Below are 18,925 nucleotides of genomic sequence, written 5' to 3'. Positions count from 1 at the left end.
TCAGAATAGGGAAATGCACGGGGGATTTAAATATCCCCCGCGGGATTTAAATAAACATGGCCGCCGCTTTTTTCCGGCTTGGGGAAAAGCCGGAAAAGAGCATCCAGACTGGCGCGATCCTCCGGAATAAAGCCCTATTCCGGAGGATCTCTTATTCCTACTTGCCCTATTCCAGAGGATCGCGCCAGTCTGGACGCTCTTTTCCAGCTTTTCCCCAAGCCAGAAAAAAGTGGCGGCCATGTTTATTTAAATCCTACGGGGGATATTTAAATCCCCCGCACATTTCCTTATTCTGACTTCTCTCATTTCCATAGCTATTACGGGTTATGTGGCCAGTGTAGACACAGCCTATGAGTTTTTCCGCAAGAGGCAATGCAAATGAAGTGTGGATTAGTATTTTCCCATACTTCATTTGCATATTCTCTTTCATTCCGTTTTTGCGCTAGGGGTTTTTGCGCAAAAACAGGCAGTGTGGCCATGGCCGTTTTGCACAAAACCCCTTTTTTCCACAAAATCCTTATGCCTGTCCCAGAGAGGCATAAGGATCTTGTGGAAAAATGGGGTTTTGTGCAAGACGGCCATGAACATACTCCCTGTTTTTGTTTAAAAACAGAAGGAAAGTGAGTATGCAAACGAAGCATGGGAAAATGCTAATCCACACTTCATTTGCATTGCCTTGCATGCTTCATTTGCATTACCTCTTGCAGAAAAACCATAGTGTAGACAAAGCCTCATTGAAGCTGGTGGGTATAACAGCTGCCATTCATTCAGGATAAATGTAAAAATGCAATTCAGCTCCTTTATGGAGTATATAGCTGAAACATAGCAACCATTTCCTCAAACACAGGCCATGTATTAGGGGTAGAATAGGAGCTGAGCTGTGTGGTCAGAGAGTTTCCCATAATTAGAGCCTCGCAAATACACAGATATCCACTTTATATCCACAGATATTTGCATCCATGGATGGGGCTGCCCATATCCATGACTTATTTTTGCAGATACAGATGCAGATACATATTTTGAACCTAGAAGCCTGCAAATTTGTGGATATCCACTTTATATTTTCAGGAATCCACATCCACAAATGTCAATTTGGATAGTCATAGCTTATTTTTCGCATATGCAGGTGCAGATGTGGATACAAATTTTGTATCTGTGCATGTCTCTACCCAGGAGGTCTGAATGAACATGTAAGGAGCTATGTATTTTTCGATGGAGCTGTGCATGTGTGGGGGGGAAGCAGCTAACAGCAAGGCAGCTCACTGTGACATGCAGAGCAGAAGTTGCCATGACCCATAGAAAAAAAGCTGAGAGAGAACTTTGGGGTAGAGTTCTGTCTAGAAAGATGATTGGAACTTCTTCAAAGAGCAAAGAAACAGTCTCCTTCTGTCCCTCCACCCCCTAATATTTTTGTGTACATTCTTTGTAAACAGTAGTATTGCATCAAAGAAATATCTGACACCATCATCAATTTTTCCCCCAATGACAACAATTTCAAGGATGTCAAATACTGGCTAACTTCTCAGGTCAAAAGGGGCAATGCTGGTGGAATTCATTTTCCAGGAAGAAAAATTGTGAATTGGTATTTCTGTTGATCCAAGATGGGGGGAAAATAATGAAAGTGGTTGCAGAAAATGAAGATGGTTAATGGGAATTCTAATAAGACTTGCAACACCTGGAGAATTTGTGAAAGAAAGAAAGAAAGAAAGAAAGAAAGAAAGAAAGAAAGAAAGAAAGAAAGAAAGAAAGAAAGAAAGAAAGAAAGAAAGAAAGAAAGAAAGAAAGAAAGAAAGAAAGAAAGAAAGAAAGATCTTTCTAAAGTATATAGATATACTAAAATGATATACTGGTGCATGCTAAAACCATCTAAGAGAAAATGAAATATATACAAACAGTCTATGATAAAGAGAAGGCTGCCAATCTGAAACAGAAGCCAAAGAAATGTAAAGTGTTTCAAAAAGAGGCAATTTATCCTGGAGATACAGTGAGAGGAAAATTTCCACTGACAACACAAACTGAAGCTGTGAAGGACAGGCTAAGTCCATAGATGCTCACAGTTGTGTAGAGTTTTGCAGGACTCTGCTCCTATTATAAAAGGCTTTAGTTTTCTTGAAACAGCCCTCAAGACCTTGATTATTGGCTAACCACTCAGGTCAAAAGGAATAACAATAAAGTATTTTATCAAAGTCTTACATTTACACAGCATCTGAAATGCACATTGCTTATACAATGAGGTTAGAAGATTTGGAAGATGTGTGTAGTGTTAGTCTTCTTTTTCATTCTGTATCAGTGGGGGCATTTTCTGCTACTATCCACACATTCCCATTCTCAGCTATTTAGGCTATGTCTACACTGCTGTGTTTTTTCTGAAAAAGATACTCTAATTGCGAACAGCAATTTGCATACCTTTTTCCGATTCTTTTTTTGGAAGAGGCTTTTCCAATATTTGGCCCGTCTACATGAAGCCAAATGTCAGAAAAACCTCCTCTTTTGGATGAGGAATACAGGGCTTCCAAAAGAGCGCGTCTGCTCTTCTGAAAAAACTTTTGAAAGAGCAGATACATTCCCTGGACGTGGCAGAAATTTTCCGGCATACCTCTGGTATGCTGGAAAAAACTCCATAGTGTAGACATAGCCTTTGAGATGTCAAAGAGCATATGTCACTCCTTAGAAATAAGATCATGCTTACCATTCTGACAGAATCAAAAATAAAGTGTATTTTGCTCACAAAAGGTAATAGAGACTCAACAGATTACATTTTCAGGTCTTTTGTCTCTGTTGACAGAAGGAAAGGCCTTGAATTAATGCATTTATCAATAGAATCAGAATTATGGAAGAACACTGTTAAAATTCCTCCCTTTTGTATGTTGGTGGGAAGGGAAGGGCCAGAGTGAATTAAAGAGCTTGGCCATACCTTGCGCTGACAGAGAAAAATAAGAACCTTGATATAAATGTATTGTTGACAGACTAAAGTAAGAAACTTCAAAACTTCAGGAAAAAAATGATTGTTGACAAAAAAGAAATATGAGCTCAGCAGAAGGTATAGGTCAACAGAGGGTAGGACATGACTTGATTGGTAGAACTTTGTGGGGGGGGGCAGGGAGAAAATGCATTCATTGACTTGTTAATGTGCTATACCTGATTCAATGCATTTAGTTAACAAAAGAAAGGAAAAAAAAAACTGTCAGACATTTTTTGGTGACCACTGACTTAAGTTCAATGAAGTATGCCCATAGAATTAATTTATCACGTTTACTTACACTGCAGCCAGGACCAAAGTGACTCTTACTTTATCAATACATTTTTTTCTATCCTTGCATTTCTCTAGTCAGACTGGATCCTCAGCTAGTATAAAATAAGTGTAGCCAAAATAACGAGACTAAATTACATTAGCTGAAGATCTGGCTCACTGAGTTTACTTAACTCCAGGGTTTTATCTTTCTACTATACCAAGGGTTCTCAAACTGGGGGTTCTGACCCCTTATAGGGTTACAGGGTTGTAACACGGGAGTTGCAAGCAGTCAGCCTCTACCCATGGAAGATGGATGAATATCCCATCCCCTCCCCTTCTGCCTAGATGACACTCCCCTTCTCCCCCCATTGCAGTGGCTGGCACTCACCTCAGCCTATTGTCCTCAGCCAAAGACCATCCTCAAGCCTCAAAGTTTCTCTCCCTCCTAGCAGATGGCACCACACCAGCCTCTCCAGCTATACAAAGCATCAGGCAGCCGGGCAGCCATGCCATGGACCAATCCTTCCCAGCCAGCAGGAACATTGGTTGGCCGGGCTGCTGCTCCACAGCCTTATCCTTCCAGACAGTCAAATCTTGAGTTTGTTTATATTGTTAACCATTGATGGACACTGAGTTCACTGCATGGGATATCCTGCTCCAGCTCAGCTGTCACAAGGTCCTTGAATGCATTCCTTTCTGTACTGCTGCCTCCAGTCTTTCCAATGAGCTCCTCCTCCCACTGCTGTTGCTTTAGAAATCCTGACTGAGTGTGCACTATGTAGTCTAGGGCACCAGAGCAGACACATTATGTTGAGTCTTCAAGTGGAAGAAATCTCTTAAGTGAACAGCTGTCAATGGACAGTAGAACTAGGATGAAAATAATCTTATTTTACCCTAGTTTTATTTTTCCCTTTTTTCTTAGATCAGCAGTAGGTGCAGGTGTCCCTTTATTGGTATGCTTGGGGCATATTTCATGGCCATAATGGGCATGTTTTCTAGCATAAACAATGTGCGTAGGCTTTTTCATATTTCACATTTGACATCTAACAGATCTCAGGGCTATGCAAATTCCAGCAAACTAGGATATCACCAGAGGATTCAGGATATCTGGATAATAGGTATAATTAATAGCTCATCTGTAAATGCAGTTATTTCTTTACCCAAAACTGATATAATTTGAATGCTATACATGGGACAAGGCAGGTTTTCAAAATAATACATCTCCCTGTTAGGTACCTAGTAATGCTAGTCAGAGAAATTTACCTTGATTCATATTCCATTCAAATATGCAGCTCATTCAAAAGCAAACTGCTTTACAAAATGGTGTTCATTTCTCTGGAACTTCATTTTGGAGGAAAATGAGGAAAATAATTCCTATAATTCTGACAGGTTGTGCTTTGATATTTCTTAGAACAAAATGTTCTGATTTTGCATCTTCAAACAACTTTTGTTTGTTTGTTGTTGTTTTCATAAATTCCCTTGTAATTAACAGAAGTCACAAGCTCCAGAGCACTCTTGAAAAATCTGGCTGTACAGACTTTCATAATATGACTGGTATTTCAATTTCTTAATGGTATTAAATACATTTAGCATGCATTTCTACATTGTTACAGATTCAAAAATTCCTTGGACATCTGTAGTAGTTTGGACAGCCAGCAGAAGAAGCAGAATGATAATCAAATATATAGAAAACCATACATAGATGAAGATCTGTTGTAGGCTTGAGAGACAGATGTCAAGAAATAAAAAGTCCACAACCAATAAATAGAACACAAAAGTATTTGAAAGTCACATTCATGGGCTCAGGATAGGTTGTGTACAGACAGATATACCAAAAGGAAGTTACATAGAAAATATTTTGCCACCTTTGCAAAACATAGCAGTTCTTTTGAGATAAGTATCAGAGAGGTTGCTGTGTTAGTCTGCATCCACAAAAGCAATGAGGAGTCCTGTGGCACATTAAGAACTAAGGGTATGTCTACACTACCACCCTCGTTCGAACTAGAGTGGTTAATGTAGGCAACCGAAGTTGCAAATGAAGCCCAGGATTTAAATATCCCGGGCTTCATCTACATCTTGCCGGGCGCCGCCATTTTTAAATGTCCGGTAGTTCGGACTCGAGCCCGCGGCTACACGCGGCACGGAGTAGGTAGTTCGAATTAGGCTTTCTAATTTGAACTACCGTTACTCCTCATGGAAAGCCTAATTCGAACTACCTACTCCGTGCCGCGTGTAGCCGCGGGCTCGAGTCCGAACTACCGGGGATTTAAAAATGGCGGCGCCCGGCAAGATGCAAATGAAGCCCGGGATATTTAAATCCCGGGCTTCATTTGCAACTTCAGTTGCCTACATTAACCACCCTAGTTTGAACTAGGGTGGTAGTGTAGACATACCCTAAACCTATTTATTGGGCATACATTTTTGTGAGTAAAACCTTACTCTGTCTGGTGCATCTGACAAAGTGGGTTTTTGGCCATAAACGTTAATGCTCAAATTGGTCTTTAAGATGACACAAGACTCCTCACTATTCTTTTGAGAAACTCACTGAAGAAAGTGAAACTAAAATATACAATACACACAAATCAAAGCATATTGACAGTCTTTCACAATATCAATTAACGGTATTCCCTGGTTCCAGCCTGCAGATCAGAATTTTCTCAACCCTGGATTAGTCACAGGGTGAGTCCCTGGCATGGCCCCACCTCTGCAGTTATTAGAGAATCACAGGGAATTGCCATTAGCAGCCAATATGAGCACCGGGATTCTCAGCTAACGAGAGCTGCAATCCTTTAATACCTGTGGAGGCGCAGGTAAACATAGCGTTGCCAGCCCGCCAAGGATTAACCCTGCGGGCTGCTGTTCTTTATTGCCTACCTCTGCTCTAGTCCATAATAATCTCTGCACCTCCATTGGTTAGTCTGAAGCAGTTATCACTACATTAAAATTATTTTTTAAAAGTTACATCTGAGGGAACATACTTTCTGAATGGTCTGAATTAGAAAGGAGCCCATGTCTGGGTCATAAGGGATACGGAGTTATTCTACAACAAAAAGAATTTTAGGGGTCAGGTCAGATATCCAAAACACACAGGGCACATCTAGACTACGCTTGACCTTCGAAAGAGGATATGCAAATTCTCTGGGAATTTGCATATCTTCTTTTGGATTCACTTTTGAAAGTGGCACTTTCAAAAGTGAAAGTAATTAAGATGTGGTTTTGTTGGTGAACCCTCCCGTTTGTCGACAGGTCGCTTTTCCTTAAAAAATGAGGTTTACATGGCTTGTCAACAAATGGGAGGGTTCACCAACAAAACCTCACCTTAGGGTGTGTCTAAATTCCAGGGTTTTTTTTCTTTCGAAAAAAAGAGCCTTTTTTCGAAAAAAACTTCACCTGCATCTAGACTGCAGCCACGTTCTTTCAAAAGTAAATCGAAAGAATGCGGCAATTTTTTTGATCACGGTAAACCTCATTTTATGAGGAATAACACTGTTTTTCTAAAGTACTCTTTCAAAAAAGTCACTATTGAATGTAAACTGCTTTTTCAAATGAGAGCATCTAGACTCTCTTTCAAAAAAGACGCTCGTCTTTTAGAAAAATCTGCTTGTAGTCTGCACGCTCTCTTTCGAAAGAGGCTTGTAGTCTAGACGTAGCCTAAATTACTTTCACTTTTGAAAGTGCTGCTTTCAAAAGTTTGTGTTCAAAAGTCTAGTGTAGTCTAGATACGCCCTTAGTATTGTCTTTGGAATTACATTAAGGTGCATGAGGTTCACTTTTCCAACTTTGATATATCCCTTGTACTACTAACCCTTCATTATAGACCAGTGGTCCTCAACGTTTTGGGGCTGCCGGGCGCCTGGGGGCTGGGCCGCTCACATGCTGCGCGTATGGGGGCGGGGCTGCTCACAGGCCACGTGACTGGGGGTGTGGCCAAGCATGCGCCGCACGCCTGAGGTCGGCACCGGCATGTGCTGCGATCCCAGGCAGGGGCTGCCCAGGTTCCGCGCGGCACCCCTGGGGCTGGGGCTGGGGCCGGGGCCGGGGCCGGGGCCGGGGCTGGCGCGGCGCCCCCAGAGCCGGGGCCAGGACCAGGGCTGGCACGGCGCCCCCAGGTGCAGGGCCAAGGCCGGCACCAGGGCTGGCAAGGGCACACGTGGGGGCCGAGGCCGGGGCCGAGGCCAGGGCTCGCGCAGCGCACCCGGAGGTGGGGGTCAGGGTCGGCACCGCCACGCGCGGCGCACCTAGGGCCGGGGCCAGCCATGCACCCGGGGATGGCACCTGCCACACGCCCGGGGCCAGGGCCAGCCCAGATTGCTCCGCGGGCGCATGTAAAGGGCCCGGCGGGCGCCATGGTACCCGCAGACACCGGGTTGGGGACCACGCTTATAGACACTTAAGGGTGATATCAGGATCAGTGTAAGGGCATGTCTACGCTTGTCATTTAAAAGAGAAAAAAGTACTTTTTTTTTTTTGCCTCCAAACCCTTGGAGCATATACACTTGCTAATGAGATTTTGCAGTGAAAATCAGAAGTTTCACCGCAAAAAGAAAACACCCTCCACAAGAGGCTCTTACCAGTGCTGGTTTAGCAGTGATGCACAAATGACTACACATTCCAACTGTTCACAAAACTTTTAGCCTCTTCAGGATATCTCACAGTGCCTAGATGACCACTCTAGCCAGCACTTCTACTGATTTGATACCAGGTAAACAGAAATCTACCTCTTCCCCTGTAAAGCCACGGGAACTTTGAAACTCTCCTTTCTGTTTTCGTGGGAAGGGATCACTTGCATTCTGGACAGGTCACACTGTCTTCTCCACTGAGCAAAGGACCTCCTGCTTGTATCAATGCTGAGCTATTGTTTGGAGAGAGGGGGCTATGCAAGCCCCAAGATGTGCTGTGATCACCCTCTTCCTCATCTCAGGAAAGCTGCCTTGTGAGACAGCTGTCTTCATGGTGTTTCTTTCATTAGCAATGGAAATGCTATAAATGTAAACACTCCTGAGCTTGTCTACACTGGCAAGTTACTGTGCTGGAAATTTCTCGCTCAGTGGGGTGTGAAAAATCCCCCCAGAAGAGCAAATATAAACACAGAAAATTGCCAGTGTAGACAGGCTCCTAGCCCTGGGAGTTACTCCTCTTGATGAGGTGCTTTTTCTAAAACACTAGGGGTATGATTTTCCGGAAATGCTTTTAACTGAAACATTTTACATTAAAAGCATTTTCGGAAAATCGCGTCTAGATTGGCAGGACGCTTTTCCGCAAAAGCACTTTTTGCGGAAAAGCGTCCGTGGCCAATCTAGACGCGCTTTTCCGCAAAAAAGCCCCAATCACCATTTTCGCAATCGGGGCTTTTTTGCGGAAAAGAAATCTCTGCTGTCTACACTGGCTCTTTTGTGCAAAAGTCTTTCGGAAAAAGACTTTTGCCCGAATGGGAGCAGCATAGTTTTTCCGCAAAAGCACTGACAATCTTACTTTTCCATTAAAAGTATTTCTGCAAGAGAGCATCTAGATTGGCACGGATGCTTTTGCGCAAAAGCATCCATGCCCAGTTTAAACGCGCTTATGCGCAAGAAAGCTCCGATGGCCATTTTAGCCATCGGGCTTTCTTGCGCAAAAAATTAAGGTGCCTGTCTATACTGGCCTCTTGTGCAAGTATTCTTGCACAAGAGGGCTTATCCCTGAGAGGGAGCGTCAAAGTATTTGCGCAAGAAACACTGAATACTTACATTAGAACGTCAGTGCTCATGCGCAAATTCAAGTGGCCAGTGTAGAGAGCTGGCAAGTTTTTTCGCAAAAGCAAGTGCTTTTGCGCAAAATCTTGCCAGTCTAGACACACCCTAGGAGAGCTCTCTCCCAGAACTGGTACTGTGACCACACTGCTGCAGCAGCATTTTATCATCGCAAGAGTAGGCAAAGCCTCCAACGCCTGGGAAATGAGTGAATAAACAAGCCAGCACTTTTCTTTTACAGGTTCCCTATCACAGGTGAAACTGACAGCAGGGAAAACTGCAAGTGCAGAACCTAGCATAGGAGCCTGATCCTGACAGCTACTGATCACTTCAATATGCCTCCCCTGGCTTTTAAATCAGTGGTAGTCAGGGATTCCCACTAGTCTGCAGAAATGAATCTTATGTGCTACTGACAATGCTTATCAAGCCTAGTATGACCTCCCCCCCCCCATGTGCACACAGATAAATTTCACCCTTAATGAGAGCTGAAGGAAGGATTGTCAAACACATTATGGTTCATGTATACACATTCCTTTTTCTCAGTCTGACCACCCAAATAATGATCACAGGTGCCCATGTTAAAGTCCATTTATCTCTTAAATGTTTCAACTGATTATTTGGATTGTGCCATGTAATTATGTGCCGGTGGAGGGAAGATGTGCCACCTCAAAGATCAGTGTATCTACGCCTTTGTGTTCTTTTAGTTTTCTAGCCTCTTCACCATGTGTGTGCCCCTCCCTCCTCTGTGGTCTTTTAAACCCACTTGCCTCTTAATAGTCTAATTACCTCATTAACTTCCTAGCCCTAGTCAGGCCTGGTAATCAGGCACACAGGTCTCTGATCAATTAGACCTTCTCCAGGGCCAGGGGAACCTAATTAGCTTAATAGTGATCAGAATCTGGCTCAAGATTTCTCTTAGTACTGCTTCAAAAATCCCCATTCTAGTCAATAGAAGCTGTACACAAAAATCTTCAAATAAGCTCTAGAATTGTAAAGGTATGTGGTCAATTGTTACTATTCAGAACAAGTCATGTTTCCTCTTTCATGTAATTGTACATTTTCAGGTATATGTAAAGGCACAGACAATTAAATGTTTCAGCAGAGTCCTGAGAAATCACTTTAAGATACTCAGAGAAACAAACAGCTTTTATTCTTGTTGTCTTCTTTTTAGTGTTATAGTTTGCCATCTTTATCACTTTATATTATATGCATGGCAAATGGCTTGTGTGATTAAACTCCACAGGAAATGTGGAGTATTTACTAATGGTTGAATAGCTATTTACTGCTGTGTATAAAAGCAATGGAGATTCTTCTTAAGTCCATAAATTCACTTCAGAGAAGTTTGCAATGTTTTTTCTCCTTGACTTTGATCCTCTCAGCCCATCTTTTCTCCTTGAAAATAGCAGAAATTGAAATGCTGCAGCACAATAAAGAAACACTTCACAAAATCATTGTAATACCTACGTTTTTATGAATCTAAATATCTTTTAAGGATCTGGGCCTTGGAGCCAGTTTTGTGAGAATATGTAGTTGCTGAACAGATTGTTCTTTACTGGGTTTTCAAATTAGGATTTAATCCTTGTTGAATTCAAGGAGAATTCAGCTTATTGACTTTTTTCAAAATCCTACCAGGTGCCTATCTGCTCTCAATGTCTCTACAAACCTATATTAAAGCTAGAACTAAAATCAAAATGGTGGTAGGCAGTCAGATTTCTGGGTTGACTTCAGATGGTTGATGAAAACAATATATTAATCTGTAGTTTGTATTTCTTTGATGACATACAAGGTGAAAATTTGCAGATTTGAAAGTTTTAGCCTTTGGGATTTAGTTTACCAAGTCCCCTGGCGTATTAAGCTATATACAATAAATAATAAGGCATAAGCATTTTTTTTCAGTGCCTATTTCTTTTCCCATTGTCCCATGAACCAAAACTGCTGTATTTAGCACAGATTTTGATTTAAGGCACAGAGAGTAGAAGATAGCAATGGAGGGGAAATGTGCTACTCTGGGGATATAAAGAATTACTTCCTCCTTGGGAACATGGTGGGAATTGTGACTCAGGTCCTAGTAGGTACAATTAGGTCCCATCCCCCTACACAGGACTATGTCTGAGGACTCAATATAGATGTGCTTATATATATATAAAAAAAGCCATCTCTCCTTTCTTCAACAGTCCTGAGAAGAGCTGTCAGGTACTTTCACACTCTAAAGACTTTGTGGCTGTTTCTCAGGAAAGACAGTTGGTTACATTTCATCCCCACCATGCCTTGGCTGGCCCTTTCCTTCTCTCTGTAAGTTCATTTCTCTATCCTCTACTTTCTCTATTTCTGACTGATCAGTATGGAGTTGGCTACAAATTTTAAGCTTGACCATCCCCTTAGATCACTAGTACAAGGATGCTTCAAAAAGTTACTCTTTCTCTCCCCCCACCCCATAAATAACACCACATATTCTGTGCCAAGTAGAAACTTTGAATATTTCCCTTCTGAAAGGTTTCCATTCAGTATTTGCTGATATAAAGAGTCCTTTATAAAGAGGACTTTTCAGCACACTTTTCCCCCTCTAACATTCCTTATATTATAATATATTTGTTTGTGGGGGAGGGAATTTAAATGAGGCAATAAAGAGACAAGAAAGCAATTATTTTGATGAAGCACAGGAAGAGATCCAGACTCACCTTTTCCACTACTGTACTGGCTGTTGGATGCTATCGTAACTTATAATTAGAAATTGATGTTGAGATTTCTGAATTCAGCAGCTATTCCACTGAATACATATGTAGGACAAACCTGTTAAGTAAAGAGAGAGCTCTTTTTATATATACATTTTTCAAAGTAGCCCAACTCTTTAGGCTTGACTAATTTGAGCCCCAAATCTAGACTCTTGCTGTGGTAATGGTCCCTTTATAACAAGTAAAATCAAAGTGTCACCTCCAAATATTAAGGAACTCAAAATCTAGATGTAGATCCAAATTTGATAGCTTTAATCTGTCTCTAATTATTAGTTCAGTGCTCATGATTTTAAATTTGCCAGTTGCTTTAAATAACTGTGTCTCAAACCATGCTGTACCTCAGACTTCCTGAATTAAAATCTTCCTAACCATAACTCTTCAGAAAAGGGGTATGTTTTTCAACCATCAGTACAAAAAACCTGGAAACAAATAAAATAAATTATTTCTGTTCTTTCCCCATCTCTCTCAAACTGGTAATTATCTTTATTATTTTGATCTGCATTTTCATTGGTTCAGATATGTGGAGCACAGTCAAATTGAATCCGTTAAGCTTCATGGCACGAAGCAACTACTTAAATATACTGAATACTTTCACTTTAATTTTTGTGCTTAAAACAGTTTGGCACACATCAAACTAGTTTATTTTTTATGTTTTGTTAGCAGGTCTTGCAAGAAAATGGTATGGTTATTTATTTACTTTCAATTTGGCTATTTTCATTGGTACATCTTTATTCCACCAAAATCAGTACCTTATTAAGATATGAAACAAAATACAGGACTATGTAGCACTTATAAACCATCTTGTTAGTCTTTAAAGTGCTACGTAGTCCTGTATTTTGTTTCAGCTACACCAGACTAACACGGCTACATTTTTATCATTATTAAGATATAAAATCCTTTGTTATGCCTAAAATCTTTGGAAACATGTTTTTTAACATAAACATATGGTGGAATTTCATAAGCCTGGCTTGTGGGCAGGGCCAGCAGCAGAATCCTGGGACTGATACTGCAGAGGAGCCAGCCTAGGGGCCAGAACCCTGACCTCCCTTAATCTGGCAAACTCCTTTGCTCAGGACTGGTCAGATTCCAAGAGTGCCAGACCAGGGAATTCCAATACGTCCTTCTTCCCCTGCCTGCACGAAAAGGAGGACTGAACTAACAGTTACCCAGCTGGAATGCTGTGTCACATACACCATGGGAGAAACTGAGGAAGGGAGTGCCTAATAAACCAAGGTCACCTAACAAACCCTAAAAGCAGCTGTATGCAGGCCCGCCTACAGGGGGACAAAGAGGGCAGTTGACCTAGGACCCAGAAGTGCTTGTGGCCAAAGCCCTACACCCTTTAAATTGCTGGTGGAGCACCATGCTGTGTGCTCCAGGCGACTCTCAGAACTGCCAGGTTGTAGGCAGGGACAGCCCAGTGCATTTCGGTTGTGCTGAGGGCTCTAGCCCCAAATCTTCCTCTCAAGGACCTGCCCCTTCTGGCGCATGGTGCCACCTCCCACAAATTTGCCCCAGGGCCCAGCAAGTTTCTCGGTCCTGCAGGCTCTATTGTAATGAGCACTCCATATCATTCTGTGTGTAGTGTACCAGTAGTGCTGAGTAGGGGATCCAACTGCCATATCTTCATCAAGGAGCAAGGTGGGGGGGACCCTCCAAAAAGTCATTTCCAAATGTATCTATGATGTTTAGTGGAGGCATACTGCAGAAAATTGACCTTGTTACTATAAAAGCAGTTTAAGGATGAACTGTCTCATTTAAACAATAATCTATGCAAATATATCGCTAAGGTCATTTGAGTCCTTATAGTAACAGCACCTGTAAATTCAGCCTGCCTCTCAAAATTTAATGTTTTTAAAATACCAGAGGTGGGGAATAAGCAGCCAACAAGAGCTTGGAGCAGCTGTACTTAGAATCATAGAAACACAGAATCATAGAGCACTAGAACTGGAAGGGACTTTGAGAAGTCATTGAGTCCTGTCCCCTCAGTACCATTTAGACCATCTCAGATAGATGTCTAGCTAACCTGCTCTTAAACTCTTTCAGTCTCTCTTCATAAGTCATGTTCTCTAAACCTTTAATCATTCTTGTTGCTCTTCTCTGGACCTTCCCCAATTTCCCCACATCTTTCTTGAAATGTGTTGCCCAGAACTCCAACTGAGACCTAATCAGCGCAGAGTAGAGCGGAAGAATGACTTCTCGTGTCTTGCTCACATCACTCCTGTTAATGCATCCCAGAATCATGTTTGCTTTTTTTGCAACAGCGTCACACTGTTGAGTCATATTTAATTTGTGGTTTACTATGACCCCTAGATCCGTTTCTGCAGTAAAGAAAGGGACATGCAGGTAAAGTCTCTGATATCCCTTTGCAAACTGTGTCTGGCCTGCAGGCTGCTTACTGACCACTCCTTCTATATACAATATATCTACACTGATTAATTTCCAAACATCTAAGAAGTAGATTTCAAGTACATCAATTTTTTATAGCAAGGTAAACCAATTTGATGTTTGTTATGGAGAAATTATGAAATGAGTCATACCCACTTCATAATAAGTTCCATATTAATTGGGGTGTGTGTGTGTGTGTGTGTGTGTGTGTGTGTGTTTCTCCTATAAAAGAATTGCCAGACAAGGGTCTAATTATATGTCTATTCAGAGGAGCTGGGTAGAATATTTATGGCAACAATATTATAAATGAAGTTCACTGAGTTTTCACCTCATACATCATCCATGAACATATGCACCATTTATTGCAGCAATTCATACTTGAAACTAAAGAGGTGTGTTTTTAAAAAAAAAAAATCTACGAAGGATAATAGAACTATTTTTGGAATGGGGATAGATTGTGCCATAAGTGATTAGAATAAAAATAAAATTAAACATGTTTTGAAAGCATTCCAGAACTTCTAAGATCCAGATCCACCTCTGCCACAGACCTGCAAAGGAAACTTCTTTATGAAGACAATTAGAAGAGCACACACTTGTTCTTTGGCACAATGATTGTGTCCTTAACTTTCAGGTATGGTGCTCCTCATTTTTGTTACCCACATCTTGTTGCAGTAGTTTAACTCCAAGTAACCAAGTTCTTCAATATACACACATGCTCAGGACACACTTATGAATTGTAGTTAGAGACTTTGACAGATGAAAAAAAATGAATCCAAGGCGCCACAGAAAACCAGAGTCTGAACCAGGGTTAGAAATATGGTCTCCTCCTCATACCAATTCGTGTGCCAGGTAAGGGTTTTAACCGTTTTAATAGATGGGGTGAGAGAGCATTGTTATACCAACTGTTGATGCGTAGTAATGTTTGTTTGTGTCATGAACTATTTCTGTACTGTACATTAAGATTCTTTATGCATTCAAATTATTTTGAAAAGTCTTAAGAGGATAGAAAGAAATCAAAGTTGCCTTTGATCAGCCAGATTGTGAGAGAGATTTGAAATGCAGGTCATATATAATGGCTGAGTTATAAAGTTAGAAGAAACACCGTGTGGCTGAATATACCTAGTGAGAACCTTAGCTGTTGTCTATGCGAGTGAGCATTGCAATAATTGCTCAAATCCCCACCCCATTATAATCCCCAACAGCTCTAACTATTCGCTAATGTTATGTCAAGACTACAGTTTTAATGGTGCACCACGCTGCTGCTAAACAGCAGTTAAACACAATGGCTGAATGACTGTATTGAGTGCTATTGAAAGTCAATACCACGTGCCCATCTTTTTTTTTTTTTTTTTTTTTTTTTTTTTTTAAATTGTTCGCTCACTGAGGCTTTCAGCAGCACTTAACTTCCAGGGCCAGCTTTTACATTTTTCCCCCCCTCAGAATGGCAAATGGTGGAGATTATACACCCTTAATTTTGTTTCTTTAATAGAGAGTGGAAATTAAAAGACAGTGCGACTTAAAATAAGTGCTCCTAAAAACTGTGGTTATGCAAATCCCATTATACATAATAAAAAAAAAAAACAATGCTGGACAATGGAAAGGGAAGATGAAAGACTGCAGGAGAGGACTCCAACAAAGTTCCCTTGGCCAGCAAGATGTGGGAACATTACTGAGAAGATGTGGGAAACCACAGAGGAGAGGAAATCATTCAGCTAGCTGCAATGGCAGACCCTGCAAAATGCAGAGGAATGCAAATTGAGGCCAAGAACAGAGAGAGCTGAATTAATCTCAAGGGATCAAGAGGGAACTCAGTACCGGAAACAAAGAGGAACCATCAGAATGCACAGGAACAGGAGTCAGTTCTTTCGATCGATCGATCGATCGCAGGATAAATGAGGAAGCTGTCTGGAGGTCAGAAGAACAAAAGTAGGATGACCATATTTCCCTATGGTGAACAGCTGCTGCCTGGTAAAATTACTCGTATTCAAACAAGTTCAATGGCAGTCAATCAGAGCTATACAGTTCAAATAAACGTTAAGTTGACTGAACCACTGTTAAAAAGAAATACTGTGTAGCTGGCACCTTTTCTATTTACCTTATCTTTAAGGTTTGCTTGGGGAGAAATGACACACATACATTCCCATGTTCTTCATGCCTGGCTAGGTCCCCAGGATGCACAAGCCTCTCTTGGTACCTGATACCACATCTTCTGGTGACAACATGTATGGGAATGCAGGGTCACAGCCACCCCTTCCCCCAATTCCTACCCAGGTTCATACCAGAATGTGGCCAGCAGCAAGCCTTTCCGCACTATGTGGGAGAGGAGGGGTGGGCACTGCTTCCAGCTGCAGGAAGGTGGGATTAGGGATAACCTAGCCTATGTACTGAAGAGATCATGTCTTCCCTCCTGTCTCCCCAGCCTCTTTCCCCTGTGGCTGGAAGAAGCGTGTCCCTTTCTGCATGCACAGTATTGAAAGGGTAGGGGGTCTAAAGGTGTGGGAGACTCAGGGCAGGGGTGTGAGGGATGCGGCAGGTTGCAAGGACCTCAGGGCTGGTAGTGCAACCATTACACTGCTCAGCGGCCAGATCCCCGAGGTTGGCTGGGCCACAGCATGGCCACTGCATTGCCTAGCTGTTGGATTCCTGCAGCTGGCCAGGGCAGTCGTCATGCTGCCTGACTTTCTGAGCTTTAGTGCTGAAGCTTAGGTGTACTGTGGCTGTGCCACTCAGGGATTATGGGTGCTGGCTTGGGTCCACTGGACCTGGTTCCTCTCCCCTCCCCATCCCTAGCTTTCCAGCCCAGGGGCCTGGGGCCTGGGCCCATGGAGAGGGGTGGTTTGGATTCCTGTGGGGGAGGAGGCGAGAAGAGGAGGAATGTGCCATCCTTGTCAGCACTAGCAAGGGAAACTTATCCATGTACAGGTTCTAGCAACATCCAGAGCCCTGCCCCCAGCTGGCCACTCTCTCGGCAGTGCAATGCACTAGGTCACACTAGCTTACTTTCATGTGAGGCCTCATTGGGGAGGTGTGCTTTGAACTCACTCTTCAGATCCACAGCTCATAGAAGTGACCTTAAACAAAATGCAAAGGGAGGCAGCAGGCACCTCCCTTCAGCTTAGATTTGGGCACCAAACTCCCTAAGAGGGGCAGGGTTTAGAATTGCACCCTTCAGGGTGACATCTCCCATTGAATACATCAGGCATGGTGTTGTCAAAAGCGCTGAATTTTGTGAGTCCCATTCTGAGGCTCCATTCGTTATAGGGGGAGGCTGGGTGGGCTTTGTGAAACCCTATCATTTTCTTGGTTCCTATCAGACTTAGTGATGAATTTCTTTGTGAATCTAGCCTTCAGTGTGTGTGTGTGTGGGGGGGGAGAGTAGAGAGTAGGAGTGTGAATCCTTATCCTGGACCTTAATTCCATATTCCCCATATCAAGGTGGGAGTGACAATTGGGCATAGAGAGCTTTTATAGAGTGGGAATGCATTAGGCAGCCACCAGGCCATAAATGACCAATGCAGGTGGTCATAGCCATGTTGGTCTCAAGTTATTAGAGAGATGCAGTGAGTGAAGCAATTTTTTTTAAAGAGCTCTTCTGTAAGGTCTGGCCAATGTGAGTTCGACGCAACGTCTTGCAGTACGCTATGCATTCTTTGAAGGAGAAGGCTACTGCAGGGTGCTGGCCTGGTGCTCAGGCTGGTGCTTGAGTCCTCATAAGGAAAGGGCCTCTGTAGGATTGAAACATGGAAGCACGGTAAAGGAGAAATGGAATTTGTAAAAAGTAAACTCTCAGACAAGCTGACTACATAAACAATGGAGCTAAATTTCTTCCTGAGGCAAGGCCGAAGAACCAATTTTTGGGAACTGCTGAGGCCTTCACCAAGCGCTATTATAAGCCAAAGCCAAATATCTGCAGTCAAAGAAGAGAAAATGTTTGTCCGTTTAATCTTGTGAACTGTTCCCTTGGTTAATATTTAAAAAAATAAAAAAAAAAGCCCCAAAGTGATAGTTGCCAGTGAATGTTCCCTAGACCATTCTACTAATTTATAATAGAGAGTATGCTCATGATGACTCAGTCTTTGCTTCTGCTATGAGTAGTCTTATAATCTTAAAATAATTTAGAGAATTATAGGTTTAGGGATAAATCATGAGCTGGTGTAAATTCACTGACTATGATAAAGTTATGGGCTGTGTCTACATTGGCATCCCTTTCCGAAAGAGGGATGCTAATGAGACACTTCGGAATTGCAAATCCGCGGGGGATTTAAATATCCCCCGCGGCATTTGCATTTACATGGCTGCTGCTTTTTTCCAGCTCGGGGTTTTTGCCGGAGAAAAGTGCCAGTGTAGACACGATTCTCCGGAAAATAAGCCCTTTTCCGGAGGATCCCTTATTCCTACTTTCTCCCCACTGCCAGCTCTACTTCCGCCCTGGCTGGTCCTGCTACAGCTGCCCCATCTGGGCTGCCACTGGCTGCAGCCCTCTTCCCTGCTGCTGGTCCTGGCCGGCCTGGCTCTGGCCCTGAAGCTGCTAACTCTGGCCAGATGCTAGATACTAGACACTGGCACCAGCCCCATATGCTGGCCTTGATGCTGCCAGCCCCAGCCCCTAACCCCAGCCAAGCTTTCTCCAGCCCTGGTCCCAGATGCTGGCCGTGCTGCCACTGGTCTTCATGCCACTAGGCTCATGGACCACCAGACCATGGCTGTTGCTGGAGTAGAAAGTCCCAGTTTTGGGAGGTAAGATCTGTAGTTAAGAATATCGCACTTGATTTTGAGTATTTGTACATAAGGGGAGAAATAAAACAAATTAAATTGTGTATAATTATAGAAGTGGCCCTATAGAG

General features: G+C 42.6%; 1 long non-coding RNA gene across 1 annotated transcript; it reads left to right on the top strand.

Moving 5' to 3' along the window:
- The first annotated feature begins 9,853 nt into the window (after positions 1 to 9,853).
- Positions 9,854 to 16,124, top strand: LOC142831143 (uncharacterized). The gene is made up of 3 exons (XR_012906801.1): positions 9,854 to 9,957; positions 14,587 to 14,712; positions 15,571 to 16,124. It is a non-coding gene; the product is annotated as an uncharacterized LOC142831143 (long non-coding RNA).
- The last annotated feature ends 2,801 nt before the right edge of the window (positions 16,125 to 18,925 follow it).

This window comes from Pelodiscus sinensis, chromosome 12 (assembly GCF_049634645.1).
Source record: "Pelodiscus sinensis isolate JC-2024 chromosome 12, ASM4963464v1, whole genome shotgun sequence".
Taxonomy (NCBI): Eukaryota; Metazoa; Chordata; order Testudines; family Trionychidae; genus Pelodiscus; species Pelodiscus sinensis.
This window is presented reverse-complemented; position numbering and strand designations above follow the sequence as displayed.